General features: G+C 45.3%; 1 protein-coding gene across 5 annotated transcripts in view; it reads left to right on the forward strand.

Annotated features, from left to right (window-relative positions):
- GJA8 (gap junction protein alpha 8) overlaps positions 1-24,135 on the forward strand; it is a 47,582-nt gene that overhangs the window by 13,249 nt on the left and 10,198 nt on the right. For 2 of the 5 annotated variants that reach the window (XM_054841607.1, XM_054841625.1), the window contains 3 exons: positions 8,102-8,465; positions 8,911-9,004; positions 9,224-15,734. The gene's annotated coding sequence lies outside the window, so the exon portion shown is untranslated. The other 3 variants (XM_054841615.1, XM_054841634.1, XM_054841659.1) reach the window with 3 other exon arrangements.

Consider the following 24,135-nt stretch of genomic DNA (forward strand, 5'->3'; position numbering starts at 1 on the left):
TCATCCAGAAATCTTTGAGAGAAGTTCTTCTCCCATTCCTATCTGATAAGTTTGGGCAAATCCAAGACAGTCTTCCAGTCAAATTCTTTCCAATCCAGGTCACACAACTTTCCTTCCACCTAAGCAAGACTTTCCATTTTTCCTCCTCTGCTCAGAACTGTGTGATCATCCTCGCATTAAAAAAGATACCTTGAGAAATTGCTTTATATAATTAAGAAGAATTATTTTTCACTTTGGAAAGTGGACCCACGTGGAAACTCCAGCACGGGAATGACACAAGATTATCTTTAAGCTACCAAAGTGATGTGAAATAGTGGCCTGCAGCTGTGTAAGCAAATAGACCAGTGTTACAGGAATCCACGCAGAGGTCAATGGTGATCTATGGAGTGGTATCTGGCCTGCTTTGTGCAGGCAATCTGCTTGGTGCTGAAGTGGATGGGAACTCAGATTTTGTTTCCAAGCGCAACAAAGCTGTGAGATGGTTCAGCTATGAAAAAAAGTAGATGATGGAGCTGAAGAAACTTAATGTGATGCCAACATTAATATTATGTGGCCTTGGTAATAGCCAGAGATCTCCAAAGATGGAGATTTCTGGGCCTCCTACTTCCTTTAGTCTTCCACTGTTACCTCCTGTCCAAGTTGCTGGTGACGGTCAGAAATGCCCTACAACATTTCCAGTTGTTGGGACAGGTGGCGACATAGTAAGTGTAGTTAACATGGAGAAATTAATTCTGGCCTGGGTCGTAAGCTGCAGTGAAGGTGAATGGGGACATGGCAGAGAAAACGCACCACTTGCATACCTTAAACCATCTTAAAGCCCCCTGAGCTCTGGGACTGTCTGAGCCTTCTTGTGTTACCTAGAGCGGCCTCCAAATTGCTCTACCTGATAATAGGCTGCCCTCTGAGCTATACCACTCCTCAACTCTGCCATGATCCAGGCTAGACTCCTTGTCTGTTTAGTACTGGTAGTAAAGATGAACTGCTGGGGAAACTGGTGTCAAAAAGGAAGGCTGGTCTGAGCTGAAGAAGTTAGAGAACAAGAGCTTCAAACCTCCTGAGGTCCCTTCCCACCTGAATTATGCTATGATTATAAGTTGCTGGGAGCAGATGGTCTGTAGTAGGTCGAGGTCAGTGCAGCAGCTTCTATACAGGTAAATCATACCAGTCTACAGGATTTCTTCAGCGTTTCAAGAAAAGTAGTAAAAGGAGAAATTATTTATCTTATTTTTCAAAAATTCCTCAGGTGAAGCTATTTAGGAGGCCAAGTGGCCTTGGTTTGAGGAGGAAGCTTTGTTATAGATCATGAACAAGTAAGAAGAACGAAATTACTGAATTAGTTTGCCAGTCTAACACAGAAAAAAATTAATAAAGGGACATGTTCCAAAGCATATTGTAGCAGAGATGCTGTTTAAAATATATAGTAGTGACCTGGATAGGGACAAGAACATGACCAAATTCACAACTAGCACAAATGTATCTACCTATGTATGTATCTGGTGAGTAATATTATACACAGGCACATATGCCCCATGGCATCAATAACATTCCTAATTTGGGGGGTCAGATTGCTCACTGAGGAAGAGTCTTCTATGTTTAAAAATACATGTTATTTGCTTTTCTAGGTGCAGCTCTGTCAGAGTAGCTTTTTTATTTCAATTGCTTGAGTTTTCCTTGTTAGAAAAGTGTATCAACGCTTATGTTCATGGAAGGCTCTTCTCAGTAAGAAAGACTCCTAAAAAATGGGTACCTGCATTCTGGATTTGTTTGCTTCCTTCTGGAAGACTGTGCCATGACTGGGATTCCCTTGGCGGAGGATATTTTGTCCTCAGGTTTCACATAGACTATCCTTGTCTCTGAGTTCCCGTTCCAGTTAGGGAACAATTGTTGAAATGGTTCATAGACTGACATCTTTCTTTTCATGTGCCAGGGGATTTTTGAGGCATTTCTGAAGAGCCATCTTTCCTGCTCTGTGAAACACCATGCCCCAAGTTCTGTAGGGATTGTAGCCTGGACTCATGTTATCGAGTAATCCAAAATGTCCAGGAGAAAAAGCAGTGTGGTAGCAGGTGAAATTCATGGGAGGAGTACGAGCCGCTGCATTGGCAGAGGAAGCACATCCATCTTTAAATACTTCAGGCTCCTGAGTAAACATAACCCCTCACAGAAAAAGTTGTAGGAAGCATTCTTGTGACCAGCTCCCTGACAAGAGAGGCATGATTGCCCAAACATGGGGCTTATTGCTGCAGGCAGAGGTTCTGGGGTTTGATCAGCATGAGGAGAAAAGACAATGTCTGAATATTGATTAGAGACGGCTCTGCTGGTCCTAGGAGCAAATGACATGGCGTAGTGTATGTCTGTTTGGCTCTCCTCACCCTCCCTCAGACCCCAAACTGGGTCCTTTTGTCCATGCTGCCTTGTGGGAGTCATTATTAGCCAGGCCAGCACCCGAACCATCCTGGGAGAGCATCATTGGCCTGGGGAGAAATTGCCAGGGAGCATGCTGACAGTTCGACAGTACTGATGACAGCGGGATCACATTGGAACCTGAGCCTTGGTCCTCTTAGTTTGTGAGTTACAGATGCACCTTCACTGTCTGAGAGCAAGCTAGATTTGGAAAAGGAAGAAGGTCAGAAAGTAAGCAGTGAACACGGGACCATGCCACTCTGCTCAAGGAGAGAGGAGCTGTCCCTTAAATTGCAACGTGCTGCATTTATTGGATTGCTTTTCGGACTGTGGAGTAATGGGTAAGATGATGGATCCCTTGACTCCTGACTGCCCAAATACATGGATAAGGACATAATCAACATCTGTGCTAAGCTCGTGAGGTGATGCAGTAGCTACTTTGCTTATCTCTGGACTGATGTGCAGGTTAGTGCTAGAGCAGGGTTTGTTCTCATAGAGCCAAGTGGCTCCAGCCTGGTCATGTCTATGGTGCCTGTATGGGCAGAGTGAGCTGGCTCCGGGCCTCAGCTTCCCAGCCTGGTACGGGGCTTGCTCTGTGCTGGGCACTGAGTACAAGCTGGGGTGGAGGCAGTATAAATAACCAGTCCTGAGATAACATCGGAGGATGTCCATCATCTTTGAAAAACAGCATTTGTGTGCTAACGCGGTTCTTGTAGAAGGGGGGCTATCGCCTATTAAAAGAAGTCTAAGTTTAGCTTGGTTGCCCATTTGTCACAAATTGGAGTCCTGGCTGAGTCCTGACTCGTTTTAAACTGTGGGAAGGTGAAAAATGCATGGAAAGAATGAACTGAAGCATGAAAGCCTGCAGAAAAAGTTGGTGCAGTCACACTATTACCAGACTCTGTATTCTTATGCAGACATGGGGAGCAATGTTGCAGAGTGTTTCTAGATGCTGGAATAAATATTTAGTGTCTACAGAGAGCATACCCTGTGTCTGGAGATCTGCTCTCTAGTGCACTGTGTGCTTTCATTTGGGGTGTCTTTGAAGTGAATTCGTATGTTGATGTTTGTCCAGTCAGTGCCTGAAGGAGTTTAATTTTTTTTATTTTATCTTAAGGGTAGATGAAAACAAAGACCCCCATATGTATATATAAGGTGTTTACACGTGAGATTCTGTTGCAAATAAAGAGCAAACCTACAGAGAATATAAAATCAGGAGCCAGCTGTACAGCCTGAGGGGAGTCAGAAATATTTTGGCTGGCTGAAAACCTGGTTGGTGGTCACTGTTTGCCCCCTATTCAGTCAAATCAGATGTGTTCAAGTACTGAAGCGTGTTGCTCTTTAATGCATCGAGAATTACCAGGAGACCAAAGATTTTGCTTTATTCCTGCCTGGAGCTACCAGGAAACTGTATAACTGTCCGTCAGTTCATTTGGTAGGGACTTGTGTTGGCTTGTTGGTAGGCTGCAGGCACCTGGATAGTTTAAGTGGCAACGATGCATGCCACCCTACAGCTGTTTGGTTGTCCTGAATAAAGAGGAGATGCCATCACCTATAGACATTATTGTGGTAGCTATTGCAGGCTGGAGCCCAACCTAGCTAGCAAAACCTGCTCAAGGGGAGGGATAAGGACATGGGTGGCAAGCCTATTCTCTGTGCTATGCCACACTGTTTACACAACCCAGTCTGGCTTGTTCAAAACCAGGACAGCCATCACAGCAGCTACTGGGGCTCAAGGAAAAAAAAATCAAGAATTTTTAGCAGGCAGAGTTGTTTTGTTTCTGCACCTCTCTGAACTCACCGGAGCCTGAACACAACTCAGAAGAAATACTGGACTGGGGATGTGCTGCATTGCCTTGGTGTGCTTCAGAGTTGTTAGCCTTAGAGATCTCAGAATAAGGCTCTTGGTTTGAGTGCCTTTCCTTGACTATCAGACACACCATCTCTGGTTCCCAGAGACCCCTCTACTCAGCTCAGTGATAAAAGCATTTTTTAACACCAAAGCTGCTGTGTTCCCACGCCTGTTGCTGTCATGAGGGAGGCCAGTCTTAAACAATAGCAGAGGAATAAAGAATAGCCTCGGTAATCAATATCCTGCCTAGACGCTGAGTCAGGTGGCAGCTTGGGCCTCTTTAAAATTCCTGCATTGTTCCTGATTTTTCATTTGACTGTGGTAAATTTTTATCTTTAAGGAAAGAAAACACATGGGACCAACTGTCTCCGCCTGCTCTACTATTCCCTTCCCACACACCCCCACTCAGTTTTGGTGTCTTTGTCCTGTGGTAGTCTCTGCCACTAAGGGATATAGGTATGATCTGCTAGTCTGAACTTTGAGCTGAGTGTGATGTGCTGTGATTGGGACAAGGTGATGGTGGTCTGAGCAGGGCTCCCCAAGTCACATACATCTGCAAGCCTTTGGAGAACGTGATCTTTGACACCTACATTTCCATGTGGGTTCATATTTATGTGATTGGTCTTAAAATGCTCAGAAGGCAAGGCAAGGATGCAGGCATAGATTCTCAGAAAATTTCTCCATAAATGAATGTTTGGAGCCCTGGCAGGATGCTAGGACATTCTGTGTGTGAACAGACGTTTGGAAAACTGACAAAAACAGTATTTGCTTAAACAAACTGCAAGATCCTGTAGCTCAAGCTCTCGAATCCACTTCAGCTGCACTAAAAACATTTACCAGAAGGAGAAGGGGGCCAGGGTGGCTTTCTGTAATCTCCGAATCTCACAGGCCCTGCAGGGTCCTGTGTGTGGGTTTCATTCAGCTCCTGTCATCCCTGAGCATCCCCCCAGGGCTGCGCTCACCAGCCTGGACAGGGGGCTGAGGCTCTGCTCTTTGCCCTAGCCATGAGTCCTGCATCAAAGGCAGCAGAGGAGGGAAGGCATAGATGCCTCCAGGATTTTTCTCAAGGCTGGGGGTGGTCTCTAGGGAAATCTTTGTGGCTCTTTGGCATCGCTCATCTCCTGCTAAAAGGCCCCAGCAAAGGGGGAAAGCGTGGTCCTCGCTGTGCCACGGGGCAGGAACTCCGGGGGCTGGAAAGGGAACTGGTTACGGGTTACATCTGCGCGTGTAGATATGAGATAAGAGCTGACCTACCCTTCACCCCAAACTGAACTCCCTGAAGCTCAAACAAGGTAAGGCGACGCTTGTGAAAATGCTGGGGGGAAGCCAGCCAGACTGGAAAACCTGCTGCACTTGCCTGGGGCTGGGAGCAGACATTGAACGACCATCCATGAGTTGCTTCCCCTCCAGGCAAAACCTGCAAGGCACTGTGTTCTCAGGAGCTTGCTACGTCCCTGACTAAAATGCTTGAGGACTGGTGACACAGAGGAATCGGGAGCCCAGGGTGCCCGCTGGGAGACAGGGTGAGGATGGCCATGCCCCGGGGCAGCAGGTGCTGAGGGCTGCCAGACCTGGCTGCCTGGGGCGACACACACCATGCAACTGCTGCTGAGGCCCAAAAACTTGGCAGGGGGACACGCAGCCCAGCCGCAGGGCCCACTGTGCCAGAGGAAGACGTTGGGCAAAGGAAACTGTTCTCAATAATTTTTTTATTTCCATCAGATTTTTTTTTTCTTTTACTTTCCAAAACTGCTGAAATTCTGGAAGAATTCTGCATCTCTAGCATCAAAGGCTCATTTCGCGAGCCACGGAGCACCGTCAGGTGATGGGGGAAGCCTGGCTGGCAGCAGGGTCGCATGGGGAGGGATGCTCTGCTTGCTCCTGCAGGCCTGCTTGCTTTTGGAGACAGGGAGGATGGAGGGCCCAGTGTTTGTGTCCACCATGGAGAGGGCACCGGGGAACCTGGCAGCTGCCATCGCTGTGATATCTGTCCCTCCCCATGTATAACAGTGTACCTGCCCACCTCCATGGGTCCCCCCTGCCCATCGCTCTCCAGCACCTTTTGGTTCAGGGATTGCATTTTTTCCCCTGGTGAAGGACAGGAGTGTGTTTAAAAATAACGTGAAAGAGAAGAATCCAAAGCAGGCCAAACCTGCTCGAGGTTCCCAGCATGGTACTTGGCAGAGGCACAGTCCTATCTTTGGACAAAACCTTTGTCCTGAGGGGTGGGGGACAAATAGAAATTGCAGACGATGGAGAAATCATTTCAGATTAAGCTAAAATAGCACCTACTAGGTATCTGAATGGGGCCTTTATTGCACATAGTGACCGTTGCTGTCAGATACCCCTACAGTGATGCACATTACAGATACTGTCACAGCCTCTCCCCCCGTGCAAATATAAACAGGGCAATATCCACAGCTGAGTGGCCTTAGATGGAGTTTGTATACTGGAAATCTGTTTCCTCTGGGAAAGAAACATCCCCTTTTTACTGTACTCCTGGGTCTCTTAAGTCTCCTGGGAGTCTCAGATCTGTTTTGCACAGCACGAGGAAACGGTGCCTGCCAATGCAAGCATGGCACGGTGTGGTGAGGGCTGGCCCTGAAACCGTGCTCTCAGCACCAACCCCTACATGCCTGCTCTCCTGGGAGCGAGCAGGGGGCTTTGCCTGTCCTGTCCACTGCTTGCGTGGTGGGATGTGTGTTTGTATTGAACCTCAAGGAGTAGGGAGAGACTCTTCTTGCCCCTAGTGTCTTTATAAAGACTAGGAAATGGAAAGCATGGATATCTTAGAAGGTGTTTTCCAACCAACACACACCAAGAAGAGGAAGCTCTCTCTCTTCTCTCTCTATGAATGTAAATTCAGGGTGCCGGAGGACTGGCAAGATTCAGTTTGCCTAGTTAACTGCTCAGCACATCTCAACCTCACAAAGACAGAGCGCCGCTGGAGGTGAACTGAGAATGTCTTTCAGGCCTGGACTTCTGTGCTGAGGCTGCTGGCAAGGACTTCATTGGCACCAGCTGGGAAGGGGGTGGTTGTGACAACCACACCTGCATTATGGGAATACAATGAAGGCCTTTAGCTCATTGCAATGGTTGTGGGGGTTTGCTGTGTGCTAGACCTGTTGGTGGTCTAGTGGGCTTCTGTGAGTTGGTTGCTCTCCAGAGCAGTGTTGCTTGAGCCACTGGACCTCAAGCAGTGGGACCATCCTTGGTATGTGTGTGGATCCTTGTTACGTAGGTTGTGGAAAAGATTCCTGAGTTTCAGGTGGTTTTGAAGCACTTTGATCAGTTTGTGGGCACTCAGGCTATCTCCGTTATTGCTGTGCAGAGTTAATGGTCACTGTGGCAAGGATGGAGCCCGGATGTTTTGGCTCTAACAGCATTTATTGCCCTGTGGTGTGGTTAAGCCACCAGCTTGCCAGCTGCTTGTGTGCTTCCAGCTTGGGGATTGTGCCAACAGCTGCACAAGAGATGAGTTTCTTATGAGCTGCTTCACCTGCCCCTGAACATCTGGTGGAACAAGTCCTAGGTCCTAATCAAGCTGTTACTCACATGAGGTTTCCCAAACCTTGGGGCTTGCCTGTGCAGAGAGCTAATCTCCATAGGGTGTATGCCAGGCATGCTGCTGGGGGCTCTGCTCCGCTCCAGGCAACGCGTGCGAACGCTTGCCTGGGAAAGCAGTCACTTCAGGGAGCAGATCTTTCCTCTCTGGGAGGGAATGGTGGGGAGGGACTGAAGCAATCAGGATACCCCTCCATCAGCGTGTTTGAGCAACGAAAAATGTCTTTAATGCTCACCAGGGAACCCGCAGGGATTTCATAAGAAAAGATTTGTTCCCTACAGGCCTGATGCTGTGACAGCTTCCGCTGGAGATGAGCTGGCTGGCTAGACAGGAGGCTGCGTGCCGAAAAGAGAGGGTGAAAGGTGCTGCCTGCCAAAGCAGCAGCTGGTGAGAAGATGACTGGACTGCACAGCGTCAGCACACACATGATTGGTGGGGAAACGCGAGCCCAGCTTCAATCCTTGTCAACGGCACCTCGTTGACTTTTAACGCTTCCTTATCGTGTCTGCGCTCACCTCGTAGCCGCGCTGATAAAATGCCATCGCCGGTGTAATCTCCTGAGCAGCTCTGCAGAAACATTGCAGAGCATGGGAGGCTGAATCGCCTGCAGCCAGCAACCAGCGTGGGACTCCGGTCCAGAGCAAGGTAACAAAGCAGCGGCCCTAACCTGAGACAAGGCGAGCGAGGAATAACCTCCTAGGTTTATGGAGCACCAGGTGCACCAATAGGATTGGCATGGCAGCATGTGAATTTTGTGTTAGAGTAGAGGTTTACAGAAGTTGAGGTAGCTGTTACTTTTCAGTACCTAGTAGAGTTGGAACTGTAAGCCATGTGAAGTGATTGCAGTATGTTAGTACCCAGAGCTATAAACAACAGAGTTGTGATAACGGGAAGGAATGCACAGGGGGTTTTGTTGTCTTTCTTTTTTTCTAGAAATAACTTATTTCTCACTCTTGGGGTATTAAGCACCTAAGTAGTTATTGTGCAAATCTTAATTATCACTAAAAGAGGGTATTATTTTTCAACATGTAACTGCTACCTGTAGGCCCATGGCAATTTTTTAAACTTTTTTAATTATTTTTTTTTACAGGCAAGCAACTTGCAGTGATACGTTCGGGAATGTCCTCTTTATGGGTTTGAACTAAGGACCCCTGAATATAAAACAATAAGCAACTACTGAGCAGGTATGTAATTTCTGGAACCTGTAACTGGTGACAAACTGGTGTACAGTATCTTGCCACTAGAGGAGAACAACAAAACCTGCCAAGGAACTGGCTGGAGAGAATAATTTTTCTTCTGAATGAGAAATTTGGATGTTTAAGAATGACTTTTTTTTTTTAATCTTTCCTTTTTTTTTAATCTTTTCTTTTTTTTTTTTACTTTTTTTTTTCTTTTCTTTAAAGGATCCTAGACTTAGTGTCCTTCTTCCTGAATTGGAGAGAAAAGTCATGATGCTAAAATTCCTTACTGGAGGAAAAACTTCTGAAGATTTTTATCAAAGAACTCAGGGCCAAGTCCCTTCACTTTTTTCATGGCTGAAGATTTGATTTCTGCTTCATTGGTCCAACTATCATTTTAAATGATGAAAGATGAAACAAAGGACTTCTTTAGAGGAAGGAATTATCATTAACAACAGAAAGTTCCAGTGAAATCAATGAAAAGTTTCAATTTGACTTGCTGTTTTACTTTTCCATCTTATTCAGAAAATAGGCTTATGCAGCTCTCAGCATATTTTTTTCTTCTTGGGCTGCAGCTCTGCTCTGTACTATGGTATTCATTGAATGTTATTATCCTGTATCTTTTATATAGCACTAGTCTTGTAATCATCCCTGTAATCACTTCCACATGCTGCAAACTTGCAGCATGGAACAAACTCCTTCCGCATTCCCTGTATTCACGTTATCGTTGCCAAGTTCTTCCTCCCCAATACTTGGATACCTTGAAGTTTATTTTCAATAACATAATCCCAGAGTTGTTCTCACAGGAATATCTACTGTTGCCCCAGCCACCTTTAGGAGTCTCTTATTTTTTTTCTCACCAGCTTTGATCTTTCCTGTACTTTTGAACTGTTCTCCCCCTCTGCTCTTTCTCTAGTTTCTCTCCAACATCCTGTACTACCACCTCTTTGTTCCAGCATCTCCCCATTTCTCCAGTCTTCCATCATCCGCTACCAACATCTGGAACTTGATGTGTGGGAAACCCGGGCCTTTTCCCAAGACCACCTCTCCTCATCACCCCCAGCACTTCCTCTGCTCTCCCTGACAGTGACATCCAGATTCCTGCACTTTGTACTGTATCCAAGCTCTGTCTTGCATATGGACCTGACAAATCTCACCAGTTTTTCCTCTAAAACCTGACTTTTTGCCTACACTGAGTGAAAAGCTCAGTTGTCCTCAATCACTGCAGTGCTGCTTGCAGTCCCCAGCCTCCTGCCTCCCAGGCCCTGCTGCCTACCCCCGTCATTCCCCAGCTTCCTATTCCTTCTGTCCCTTCTCCATCAGGTTTCAGCCTCTCCACGTGGGCTCCGTATGGCCCCATTTCATGGCTGCTGTCTCCATTTCATGGCTGCTGTCCCTTCATACTTGCCATCTTCAAGAGTGATGTTTAACCACTTACTGACTCTTTCTGCATCTGCTTGCTCACCTTAATGCCTTTTCCCAAGTCTTCAAAATTTCTTTTCTTACACTTCAGTACTTTTTCCTTGACCCTGTTCATACTAGGCAGGAGCACACCATCTTGGAGACAATAAACACCTCATTACCCTTGAAATGAATACTGATTAACTGCCCACCTGGGAGTTAGGCAGCTGAATATTGTGAAGGTATTTGTGTGTACTAGTGCACTATTTTGTACTCGTTGTTAGCTCTTGAGACCAGTACTTTGATTCCCTAAACTGTTGATGCCAGCTCACCATGGAAGTCTGTGGTATCTGTCAGTAATGTCCCCAAAGTCTGCATTTGGTAACAGCCTGAGGAACTAGATATCCAGTTCTCACTTCAGTCCACTGGGATCCATAAGCGAGCTGTCCCTCTGCCCATCTTTCTGTCAGGGGCTGATCTCGTACAGATTTTCAGAGAAGGCATACCAGATCAACTGGTGCACAGTGCAGGGCTGGTGGACAAGGTGAGTGTTGTGGCTGGCGTCTAAGACCAGGAGGTAAATGACCAGAGCATATGAAATGAAATGTATGTAATGTTAGGCTAAGCTGTCATGGTGGTAAAAAGTGAGACTGTGCTTTCTTTATGTCCCTCTGGTAGTCTACCCATATAAGACCAAGACTTTATCTAGCTGTCTGGTCATTGTTCTTTGAAATTTTAGGGAGTTTCCTTATCAGATTTGGATTAATTTCATCCTGAAGGGCAGAGCTGTTTTCCTAAGACACTTGAGGTCAAATGGAGAAAGTGTTGAACTTCTATCTTTGTTTTCCACATTGTAGTAAAATGTCCTAATTAGTGGCCTACTGGGCCATGTCACCACCAGCCTGGCTTACAATCTTTTTTTTCCGGAGTGCTCTTTGACAAAAATCCCTCATACATTATGTACTTAGACCAGGAAAGACAGCAAAGTGGTGAGTCCTGTTTTGAGATGGATACCCCTGCTACAGATAGGTGTGAGATATCTATGTCCTCCCGAAGTCATGCTCTTGGTCAGTGTTTTCCCATGGACACCCTATGTGGCATCCCTTAAGGGTGCTGGTATTTGCTGCACCCTTTGTCCAGTGCACAGCAGTGAGGGGATGTGAACTCCCAGCTGAGCTGCTCCTGCACTCAGCACTAACCAGCTCGGTTTGCTGCTGACCTAGTGTAACAGTTCACCATGCCAGCAAAAAAAGAAAGGAGGAGAAGGAGGGAATAGAGAAAATAAAAAGCAGGACATGGAGATGATGGAAATGGGGGAGTACTTCTGGTATTATAACTCTACCAGACTTAGATTTCTTTAGCTCCTGCTGTGCTTTGCTACAAATGAGGCTAGTTAGCAGCAGATGTGAATGTAACAACCAACAGGGGAATGAGATAAGCTATGAGAAATCCATGTATTAAGCAGATTGTCCTACTTTTTTTTGGGGGGGGGAAGGGGGCTTAGAAGTAGGAGTTTTCAAACTGTGGCCTACTGGTTGCTCATGTCAAGTGATTGGGATGCTGGGGAAGGTGAGAGAAGGGTGCAGCAAGCAAGGTGCATTATATGTCTTCAATCAGGAAAAGGATAGCACCTGGGGAATGGGTTACTGGAACTGCTGAGGAATGATGGTGTAGCTGGAAACAAAGATGTAGCTTAGGAGTAGATGCTAATGTTGCAGAAATGGGGATGGGGATTCACGTAGCTAAGAATAAATCAGTTGATGGAAGGGATACTAGTGGTTATTTGGTAACCAGAAGCTTAAATGATCAAAGAGTTTAGTAAGCCCTTCTGACTTTGCCTTGCCCTTCCAAAAATATATCATGGCTGTGTGGAAGGTTACCTCCTATCTGTTCTTAGACGTTAATCACCCCCTTCAGTATAGGTAGCCTATCAGATTGCATAGGCTGGGTAAACAGTGGGATATGTGATAGTACATTTGCTGAGCCACAGGATCTAAAGGTAAGGTCGATATCTGGAAGGCCAAGATATTTGTGATTCCTGGTCTCTTCAGCTGCTTGCCCTCAAAATGGAAGGAGAAAGCATTTCAAATTCCAGAAGTCTTTGCAGGCTCCAGGCTATAAACAGGCTCTTCCTGTATGAAGCAATAAGGATCTGAGTAATCAGGAGATGTCTGCTTTTCCATACAGGCCTAATACTACTGGGATATGCTTTTGTGAGGGGGATGAAGCCCATCAGTCAGGTGGGACAGGAGTGCCCAGTGCTACTGGTGTGGATCATCCAAGAAGATGGCATCAAAGATAGAGTTATGGGGTAAAGAAGAAAGGAAAGCCCAGTCAAGCTGAAGCAGAAGGAGACAGAAAGGGGAAGCAGTCAAAAACAAAAAGAAAGATGGAAAGAGGAAGAAAATAATTAGGGAAAGGTGGGAGAAGTATTGGCAGTATTTTGTACAATTGAGAAGTGTTGGCAGTGTTTTGTACAATTGAATACGCTCCATAAATACTGTATTTTTTCAGCTAGCTAGGCTAAGGGCTTCTGTGGGGGCAAGTACACAAATGATGGGTCTCCAAGTCCTGCTGCTCTCTCCAAATTCAATGAGAGCAGAACTCATCCTCTAGATAACTATCTCGAATATATCAGGGGGTGGGTGGTGGTGGGGGTGGTGGCTTTAGCATGGTCTGGATCCTCTGTATCAGATCTCTGAGTAAGTCTTTATTCCGAAAAATAATGTGAAGGAACATATGACCAAAGGAACATGTTTGCTATTTTACTTTGTGGATCACGGGGCAAGTGCCACATGCAGTAGCCATGTGTTTATCCCCATCCCTCTTGCTAGCTTGCATGCAATGGTACTGCAACTGGGGTCTCTGAAGCCGTTAAAAATCTTTTGCATTAAAAATCTTCGTGGGTCTGTTACCATAGGCCACGGCTATACCTTGGGGTGCGGAGTATGCAGGTCTTGATGCTTGTAAGATGCTGCTCTGTATTTCCTGGTCCTAGTCAGGAGACTAAAGTGAAGGTTACTCAAAGTTTAATATCCAGCAGCACGTTGCAAAGGTTGGTGTTTCCTGACACCAATGACTCCTGTTTCACCCTATAATCACATCTCTCCTCCCAGTCAGAAACACCAAACCTGAGCAACCTGGAGTGTGCTAGGTTCCTCTCTGGTGTGTGGTCTGACATGGATGGGCAAACCACTTGGATGATGCAGGAAACCAAAGTGTTCCTTACAGTTAAAGTGAAATCTTCTAGGAGGTAGGTTGTTCTTTATTAGTCAGCTGTGACACTGGGGGAGAAAGTGCCTCTCCAGGAAGGATCTGTGTCGCTTGGACCCTTTGTTTACACTGAGGAAAGCCATTGGATTTCATACCTTCTTGTACAGTGATCCTACAATAAAGTGGGAAATCTCACCAGCCAAGGGTGTTGCCTCACCTCATTCATTAGCCAGCCAGTGTGGGTATAATTAGGGGTTAAGTAGTTAATCCTCAAAATCCTCAAAAATCCCTTGGAAGTAAGGGAATCCATATATTTGCTTATTTGCAATTTGTGTACTGCCCCTGAGGCAACCAGGCATGGGAATGCAATCCCATATTTGTGTATTTAACAACTGAAAAGATGTGAGGTTTGTATTTACAACAGTATATAGAAAAGCTTTGACTGTTTAGCCTCCTGCTAGCATTGAGACTAGCTCCTCTGACACAGGATGAAGCAAGCACGTGCGTAAGCTTTGCCAGATCAGAGACTTGCACTGCAGATACTTTGAGAACAACTTACTCATGTTCCTGTGTTTTCATGAGAAATCTGACATCTCTGAAAGATGAGATCCTAGCAGCAGTTTGAGAATTGTAAGTCACGTCACTTGCTTATGTCCCTGCCAGAGAGGAAGACTATTGTTTCTTAATTGAGGGACCACTTGTAGTAGGCCCTACAGAAACAAAGTTACAGGATCAAAGGGTAACTTATACCTTAAAGCATTTACAATAAAATTACACAAGGTCAACTGAGCCAGGAATAGATAGTGCTGGTTTGGTGCTTTTGGAGATTTTTGTTGTGGCTGTTTCTTGCCACCTTAGAACTTTACAGGAAATGTGTTGGTCCTCCAAATGGATGGAGATGTGTAACTGTAAGGGGGAATAAGCATTGTAAAGTTGGTGATTTGTGGCTGTATACTATTGAACTCTACTATGAATGATCTGAAAGGCAGCAAAATAGTCGCTGATCAGTAGGAATGACTCAAAAATCAGTAAGCTAGCAAAAAACCCCCAACATTACTGCAATAGTCCATATCACTCGGAAAGATGGGGCCAAGCATAACATTAACTGCTGTAAGTCATGTGTCAAAAAATAAGGAACACAGGCTATGCTTATCAGCTGGCAAGTTTTGTCTTGGGAAGCAGTGACAGGGAAGAAGTGGGGGCTGGAGCGGCTCACTGGCTGACGGCAAAATTCCAGGATGATGCTGTAGCTGGGGAAACTCATGCAGCTTTTGGTAAATAACTTCAAGATGAATAGCTGTAGGAGAGGCTGAGTGCATGTGTCATTTAGCACTAACACGCTCACTTCCCATGTACTCTATTTAGTGCTTTTGTTGGTGGTTCCTGGATGGGAGAGGTTTCAGGGACAATGCCCCAAGGGTATTAAAGCATTGGAAGCGTGCCTTCCAGTGAAAGAGGTCGAAGAGTTGAAGGGAAAAGGGAAAGCTGAAGGCTAACTTTTTTCAGTGTCTATATATACTTACATGGGGAACAAGCTTTCTATGGTCTAGCAGACTGAAGGGTAATACGATCCAAACACTGGGAGGAAAAAAAAAAGTCATATGAAAACCAGCACTATTCTTTAACGTTGTCTGTAATTAACCACTAGAAAAATTCACTGAGGGTTGTGGAAGATCCTCCACAGGAGGCTTTTAAATTGTGGCTGCATTCTGGTCAGAAAGTGACATCTCTTGAAATCTTGCAGAAATGGGAAGGATTTCTGCTGAATCTTCTAACCCAAGTTTTTGAAGGTATGGGTTTAGATGATCACAGCAATTCTTTCTGGCTTTACAGTTGGAGGTGGGCTCATTTTTGGCAGCTATGGGGTTGAGAATTTGGACCTCACAGCAAGAGCAGAAGGCATCCCCTCCCAACCCAAGGCATTAATCCTTTTCACTCTGCCCTGTGTGAACAGTCTGCAAACAACCAAGCTACATCACTCTTCAAGTTTCAAATGCTATTGCTCCAGTAAGCAGCATTGCTCCCCCTTCATTCCTGTTTCCCATGAAACCATCTACCTTGTTTCCACTCCGTGACGTTGGGAAGCACCTTCACCACTGAAAGACCACTCAGGATGGTGGAGGTGAGCACCAACATTTCAAAGAGGAGCTGCCACCACCCCTACCCTGCCACCAGCCCCTCATCCCGGAGCACTGTTCCACTGGCCATGGTGGCACCCATGGGTCTGGCTGTCTGGTTGTACAGCATGGGAGAAGTCAGAGTCTCCAGTGGGAGCAACCAAGCACCATCTTTGCTGGGAGAAGAAGGCATGGGCTAGATGCAGGCCTCTCACCTGAACTCAGAGTGTTCGGTTCACCTTTTTATTGGATTATGCTGCAGTATTATCCCAAAGTAAATGAGGCTTCATTAGTGTCCACTAATGAAGTGATAAGAGGTATTAATCATAATTTATCAGTGTTGCTTTAATTCTCTGGCCAATCCAAGGCATTTCTTTGCATACCATCATCTATGGCTTTGTCATATACTTTAAATCTTGAACAGTATTCTCCTATATTTCTGAACCAAACAAGAATGAGTTCTTTCCCTCCCCCCTCAATGGACTTTTTTTTTTTTTTTTTTGTGGAAAAACTATATTCCCAAGGTGCCAGGCTTTGGCTACGTTTCTTGCTTTATTTCTCACAGGCTTAGACTTTGGCAGAGGCCAAAAGCATGCATGTGGAAGAGTCAGTGGTACAAGGTACCATTAGAAACTTCTGAGAACAGTGCTGGAAAGATGAGCGCTGACGCAGACGGAGGTTGGGGCAATATTAGTATGTGACAGCAGAGGCTCTGAGCCTTCACGCACAGCCGGTATGAGCAGGTACTTATTGTAACAGCACTTCCTAGGAAGCACAATGGCTACTTGTGAGCCAGCCCTACCCCAACACAGTAGAAGAAAGCCAGGCAGGGCAGCGTGTCCCCTGCGGCACAGGAGGGCTGGCTGGGTGGAGCGTGGCGAGGGGCGGTAAGCGGGCGAGGAGCCGTGGATGTGACCGACGAGGCTGTGCGGGGTGGGAAGCTTTTCCTCTTGTGATTTCACCTGGACTGAGTGCCAACCTCAGCACACAATGTTATCACTGCAAGCCAGAACATGGTTGGGATGGCTGTGCTCGCACAGTTGGGCCCCGGGAGACTTTCTCTAATCCGTATAGCTTTTGGCTTTGGTGGCTCTTGCCGGAAACATGCTATGACCCTGTTCCCTGGGTTTGTTTCCAGTGGTACTGGGACTGCCTCTGCTCATGGATAACCTGTGCCACTGAGGCAGATATCTAGTCCTGGGGAGTACAAGTGAAGGGTTTTTTCAGGAACTGAAGCAGAGACCTCTGCTCTACCCCACCCCTCTGGCAATCTGCGCTGCTCTTGGCTGTTTCCTTATTTAGGGTTTATTGCTGTGCAAAACAGCTGAGTTAATGACTCAAAAGGAACACTCGCGCTCTGCTTCATGAAGACTTTGCTGTTCGGATAGAAACCCTTCCCAAGAAGCCTGTTTGCCTTTCTCTAACACACACAGAGCTGTTGAAACCATGAGTGCTCTTGAATAAACGCAGTCCTTTGGGGCTTAGACCCAGTCTAGCAATGTTTTCCATGGGTCAGGGATGTGTGGTCTGAATACAACTGTCTTTACTTTTGTCACTGTTAAATGTCTTGCCTAAAAGGGAGAGTTGAGCCTGGATCATCAGAAGTACTTGGCATTTTCACAGATCTCCTTCCATGGCAGTCTATGGAAGTTTTATCTTCTCTGTAAGGGACACAAGCTAGATTAAATGCCTGCCCTCTTCCCTGCACTAGCAGAAAGCCTAAATTATTTATTTTGTTCTGTTGTTCCATGAATAAGACTTCTATTGCCCCTTGCTTGCCTTTTGCCCAGGCAAGCCCAGGAATCCTTTCTTGAAAAGAAGGTCAGAAATGAATACCCTTTCCTTAATTCCTTGGCAGCCTTTGCTTTTCCCAGGACAGATGTTTTCTAGGACAGTTCCAGGTTTTCCATGCTTTGGCAGGATAGGCAATGCATTCAAACAGTGTAGCAGCACTGGACTAGTTTGCAGGAAATGAAGTGGTTCTAACCTTTGACACCTGAGATTCATCAGTGACTAAAGTTTTTGGCATCAGGGAGACCTGTTAATGGAAGTGCCATTTTCCAGCTAAATTAAAATCTACTTGTAGGACAGTCAGATGGCTTCGAAAGGCCAGCGAATAGCATCCGAGAGAATTTGCAGGAGTCTCTGTATTTTTGGGAGTCTGTTCTGGGTGTGTGGTTGGTGGCTGGTTGTTTATAAGTCTTTGTAGGTTCACTGACAGCTTGCCATGATTGGTGTTTGTACTCCAGTAAATAGAGTTGAAACAGTACAGTAACACACAGGAGGTTGCTGGCACCCTCATGCTGGACAGATACGAGTCTGCTACGTGCTGATGTGTGATACCCTTTCATACAAATGCACTTTGGTGCTTTGCGGCATCATCTGTATTAAGCTTGAAGGAGGGAGGCAGGATCTACGTTCGAGTTGCCTGTGAGCGGTCCTTTGGCACACGTAGGTTGTGCTCTGGCAATGTCTTTATTGCTTTGTTTTCTGCTGAGTGTTCTTTGCTAATCTCTGCTTTCTGCTTTGCAGTAATTCTAGTCTTCTCGCTTCAAATTTGCTTCTCTCGTGGTCTTGCCTGTGTCCTTCAAACTGCTTCCCTTATATGGGTGGCAAAGATAGGCGCTATCTTTCCAGGACTGAGAGATGAGACATTGCTCATAGATGGGACCAGCTTTTGAAATGCATGAGCAAGATTCCTCAGGATGATGCTGTACATCACCACTCATGACAATAATTTCTGGGCTACCTCACAGATCATCATAAATTATTTTTGGGAGCTGGACTAGAGATGAGCAGATTTAAGCCCTTAAAATTACATACTGGCAGCCCATGTTTGCACCTAAGATCTCATATGATCAGCACAAGGTGAGAAGACAGTCCTGAGGGGTACCTTCTTCATTCAAACTGGCAGGTAGTGATTAAAGCAAGCTGACTTCTGAAGCAGAAAATAAGCACTCTTCTAATCTGCTGAATTAGGGGTCATGGAGAATACATGATGGGGAGATTTTGACAGCGGAGCACTGTCATGAAAATTGGAGAATAAACTGGGCAGGACTGACGTGATATACGTACATACCTTGCCTCTACATGTACGTACAAGGATCGTGTTAGCTCTATCAAGCACAATGTTGCACTGCGAGCTCATATGCAGCTCCTCAGCTACCCTGAGCTCAGAGTCCTCTATGAAGTCACTGCTTCCCCAGACGAAGTTCCCTGCAGCAGAGCTACAGCTGAGCTCCTTGCGGATGTACAAGACGTGACCGTCCTTGTGCTGAAGCAAACCCTCTCTGTGTTTGCCCAACTCGCTGTGCCATCCGGGCTGCTCTAGAGCAGCAGTCCCCTTTTTCATGATTCATCCCTCTCCTGGACTTAGTGACATTTGCAAAACGTTTGATGTTTTCTTCCAGGTTATTGACTAAAAATATCGTGACGCCAAACACCCTCCAGGGACTTGGTACAAACATGCTATAAACAAAACAATCACTTCTAGTTCTCAGTTGTATTTTGGGACCAGTCTGATAGGTCATTTATAGTCTGTTTAATAACTGCTATCTTATTTTTATGTCAAGAAAGTTCTTTAATCAAATTGCCATGTGATAGAAGGAAACTGCCTTCCAGGATCTTAAGTACATTCTACCAGCTTTGTTATATTTAACAACGGTATGTGCAATTTCCTTAAAGTATTGACACAGTTCAATGGGGTGAATTTTCTATAAACCCATGTTGATTACCCCTACTTATATTTCCCTCCTTTTATTCCCTGTATTCTGTGTTAGCTACTTCATTATTTAGTTCAGGCCTGAGATCCTATCACAAGTCTGTAGATACCGGTGAGTAACTACAGTTATCACATCATTATAAAATAATTATGCCCTTCTGCATAGTCTTTACAAAATGCCAGAATATGGGGTTTCTTCTTCTCCTCCAGGACTTACCCATTGCACCAAGAAGTACAGAAAATCAACATAAACAGTGCAGAGATATCCTGTGGAGCTTATTTAAAAAAAAAAAAAAAGTTTCAGTGCAAGTTATAGAGTCCTGCTGATTTAAAATGCCTGATTTTAGTAGGTGGTATTAATTCCTCTGAGATACTACAAGAATAGACATGTCATCAACAATGTCTTCATCATCTACTTTCTTTTTTCCCAGCAGTAGGATAGAAGTAGTTATTGATTTCATTTTTCTTGTCTGCATTATTATTGAATAATCTAACATTTCCATCTGATAACAGATCAATAGGATGATTAGGACTCATTTTGTTCTTAATTTACTTTTTAAAAAAATAGCTTTGTCAGTCTTTTTTTCCCCTTTCGCTTCCATCATCATTTTTTTATAATTCCTATCTTCTAATTTATGTTCAGATTCTCCTCTCTTACTGTTTGTTATATGTGGTTTATTTACTTAAAGCCACTCTTATTTCCATTTTAAATCTGGTTGTGTTTTTTCAATTACACTTCTCTTTCTTTACGGGGCAGTTGTGTATTTTTGGTGCCTAGTAAAAATTTTTAAGCAGTTCTCAATGAGTATTTATATATATATATATATATATTTTTTTTTTTTTTGGTGCAGAATTCTACTCAGGGCTGGGAAACAGGACTTTTTAAAGCATCATGTCTTTCAAAGCATTGTATTACCGCTTTGGACCTTCTTCTGCTTTCGTATAACTGGGTTATATGTTAACTGGGGATCAGTAAACCTGCTACCAGCCTCTCATTTCTACCATCACTTTACCCAACTAGATGAGGTGAAATACAGGTTTTGTTCATTTTGGATGTAAGGTTTGCAAAAGGAGGAAGCTGTTTAGAACACTTAAAAATCCCCAAGGCTGTTTTTGAGTCAGCAACATCAGCAAGTGTTAAACTAAGCAATAACTTATGTTTATTTTTTCTTTGGTTAGTGCTCAAACAACCAGTGCTCCCACGTTCCAGTGTCACTCGGTTATCTGTCACGGACCCAATCATCAATCCACTTACTAGAACATGACTCACAAATATTAAATATTATTAGCTAGGAAATTACTATTCAAAATCACAAACAAGCGAGCAGGTAATACTTTTTCTTTTTACCCCACTTCTGCCCACTCAGTCTTTCTTAGGGCTGTAGCCATCGATTTTAACATTCAGTTGTACAAACCATCCCAGCATCTTTTCCAGTGTGTTATAGCCATAGTCCCCTGGGCAGGCAAAGCCTTGATGAATGTAAAATGGAAAGGGATGCCACAGTTGTATACAGCTGAAGAGGATGTATTAGAATGGACTTGACTTCTATATTGTGCTTCTGTAAAGGCGGGCACGCTTTTGAAAGGAAGAGCCAGGGCTGCAGCTGAATACACCCAGCACTGGTCAGTGGAGCTGACAGGCAGCAGAAGGATTAGAAACCCAGAAAACCTGCTGCACCCTGGGCCAAAGCAGGGTGGCCAACAGAAATATTAGAGTTCGTGTCCCAGCTTCAGAGTCTCAGGGACTGGAAAGACACAGGCCATTAAAATACATGCCTGTGTTTTGCTGAGGAACTATCTGTAGTAATAGCTGTGTTCATTATGATGGTGTTTGTCAGTCAGGCAAGAATGGGGTCTCGTAGTGCAGGACATGTGGAAGAGTAATCAATAGTTGCTGTGCCAAGGTGGGACTTGCCATAGAAGTAGCTGCTGAAAGTTTTGCCAGGTCTGACACAGGACAGGGGACCCCCAAAGAATCTTAATGCTTCTCTTACAAAGATAACGCTTTAAACCATATTGCTGTTAAGAGTATCATTCACTGAGCGGTAACAGGCCTTCAAGGGACTGAAGTTTGCTGGAAATAGTGAGGAAAAAAACCCGCAAACAGGTCTCTCCGAAATGAAAGCCCTTCAGCCCTACCAGCTATGTTTTCTGGCAGGTCTGTACATAGATAATCCCTGCCTCCCGCCACCCAACTGTTTATTAGTTTGAAGCCAAGTTGTCTCAGGGAATGCTGAAGACCGCTGGATGGATGATTTATCTATGGATGGGTTATCTTCTTGATCAGGAAAAGAGAATGACTGGCTCAACAGCTTCCAAGTTCAATAACCTCCTTTTCTTCTTAATAAATTGCTGAGGCATGAGAGGCTTCCGTTCCTTGCTGGCATCTTTTACACTGTGCCCAAAGAAACAATCATATCAGGCTCAGGAAGGCAAATGACTGAAAGGGCAGGGAAACAGGAACCGTCCCCACGGATGTCCTCCCCAGAGAGGCTGGGAACATGCTCTGCTGTGGGAAATGGGAAGCTGAGGTCAGCCAAAGTGCACGGCAGGTACGCACATCTCTTGGGACTGGAAGAACAGATAATGGCCTGTTTTGCCATCCCCATCACTCCCCTGCCCTGCTTATGAGCTCTCCCAGGCCACCTCTACACCTCATATGCACAGCGCACCTCCACCGCGTCATTCTGTGGTGTGGAAATGAAGGCAGGGAGATAAAGGTGGAGAGTGGGTGGTGACAACGCTCCTGAGAGCCCTGAGCCTACCACTCAGCAAGGCAAGCCTTGGTGGTGTTAGAAGAGCCCTGAAGAAGGGAGAAGGGAGTAGGGAATGAGCCCCCATGAGAAACTGGAAGGCAACAAACCTCATGGACAGTGAGGTAACGCAGGATGTTTCCAGACATACCCACTTGTTCAGATCTTTCAGAAGCTTTGTCCTTTCCAGCTCCTTATGCCTGAGGATGTTAAGAGATTGTACAAAAAGTCTTGATAAAACAAACATACGGAGATCCCCTCAAGAGGCTGGGAGATATTATTAGCCCCTCATTTACTGGCAGGCCTGGAGCGATTAATTATCACCACGAGTATTATCAGGTGCTTATCACTGCTTTCCCTGGATCCTCTTTACATAGTCCAGATTGGCTGTAAGCAACATGTTCCCTAACTGGTCTGGTACCTCACAACTCCCAATAGCAATTAATCCATTTCCCTGAGGAGGACCTCAATAGTGGTGGAAGGGCCATAATCTAGAATATATGCAGAGGAAATTTGAGTCCATAGACCACCCAAGTATGCAGCATGCCTATATTCTCAGATCTTCTCAGTCATGTCCTCCAGCTGATGCACTCCACCTCCATGTCTGACCAGGCAGTAGGTTCTAGGCAGGGGGCAGAGAAAGGAACAGGTAAGAGGGGAGTAGATGAGGACCTTGGAAAGGCATTTTGTATATGATAGCTCCATAATGCATGTGCTACACCTTACCTACAAGCTCTGCACCCTTTCCCAGTTTACCTCTTCAAAAATAAGATCTGCGCTGGCATGAGAACTTAGAATTTCTAACCAGGACACTGTTGTAAAGGTCTGCATTTCTAGAAATAGCCTGGTCAAGTTTTAAGTGAAATCATGCCGATCCATGAAATCACGTGTCTAAAAGAGTATTCTTCTCTTCGTAGCGCTGTTTGTGCTGCTGCTGCAGTACCATAGCACCTACCCTTGACACATGAGAGTTCATCTCCTTTGCCTTACACCTTCTTTGTAAGCTCAGTGCAGTTTTCGTTATTAACTGTGCTGTTATTAAAGGGAGAATCATGGAGGTCAGCTGGTATACATGAGAAATATTTCCTGGAAAAGGGATGCAGATTCAAGTGAAAATACAGATTATACTAGCAAAAAGAGTGCTTTGTCAACAAAGTTTACACTGATTCTATAGGTAAAATCAGTGACATAAAAGTGATCTCCACATCAGTTTAAGTCCATCTACTTAATCATTGTAAAAGTACTATAAAAATTGTATCCACGATAGATAGATACTACTGCATCACCGCAACTTTCCTGTGTTTGCTTTGCCTTAGTCTTGTCTCTTGCAGAAAAAGTTCGAGAAGTGAGGGATGAGCGAAGAGAAAGGTAGGGTGCAGATGCAGCGTAACAGGCACACCGTGCCTTCGCTTTTCTCATCCGTGGCATCCCTCGGTCTCCCCTGGTGCTGTACAGTGCATGAATGAGAAAATGCCGCCCGCTAGTGGTTTAGGCTGCAGGAGCCCGAGAGAGCGCTTGGCAGAGCCTGCTCCCTGTTTCTGCTTTGCTGATGGTACTCCAGCAATAGTATGGGACAAGGTGGGTGGCTTGGGCTTGTTCCTCCTGCCCCCAGATAAAATCAGCAGCTCTGGAAAAGGTCAACGCTGATCTGCGTGAGAAGAGAGGTTCTCGCTGGAAGTGCCATGGGTCGCTCGCAGCCTGTTTTTCATGTTTAGTGTCAATGTCCAGATGAAACACTCTGAATAAGCCATGGCATTTCATCTTACACTTACTATCGTAAGAGAACAAATTGTTTGAAATGCGGTTAGGGTGAGCAAACACCTCTAAATCTGCAGCACGATCAGAGTCATCACTGAAGTCAAAGAACAAAGCAGTGAGCCTCCCGAAGCGTCCCCCAGGACAGCAGGGTGGTGTGGAGATACCTCTGGTAGC

Source organism: Grus americana, chromosome 1 (genome assembly GCF_028858705.1).
Source record: "Grus americana isolate bGruAme1 chromosome 1, bGruAme1.mat, whole genome shotgun sequence".
Classification (NCBI taxonomy): domain Eukaryota; kingdom Metazoa; phylum Chordata; class Aves; order Gruiformes; family Gruidae; genus Grus; species Grus americana.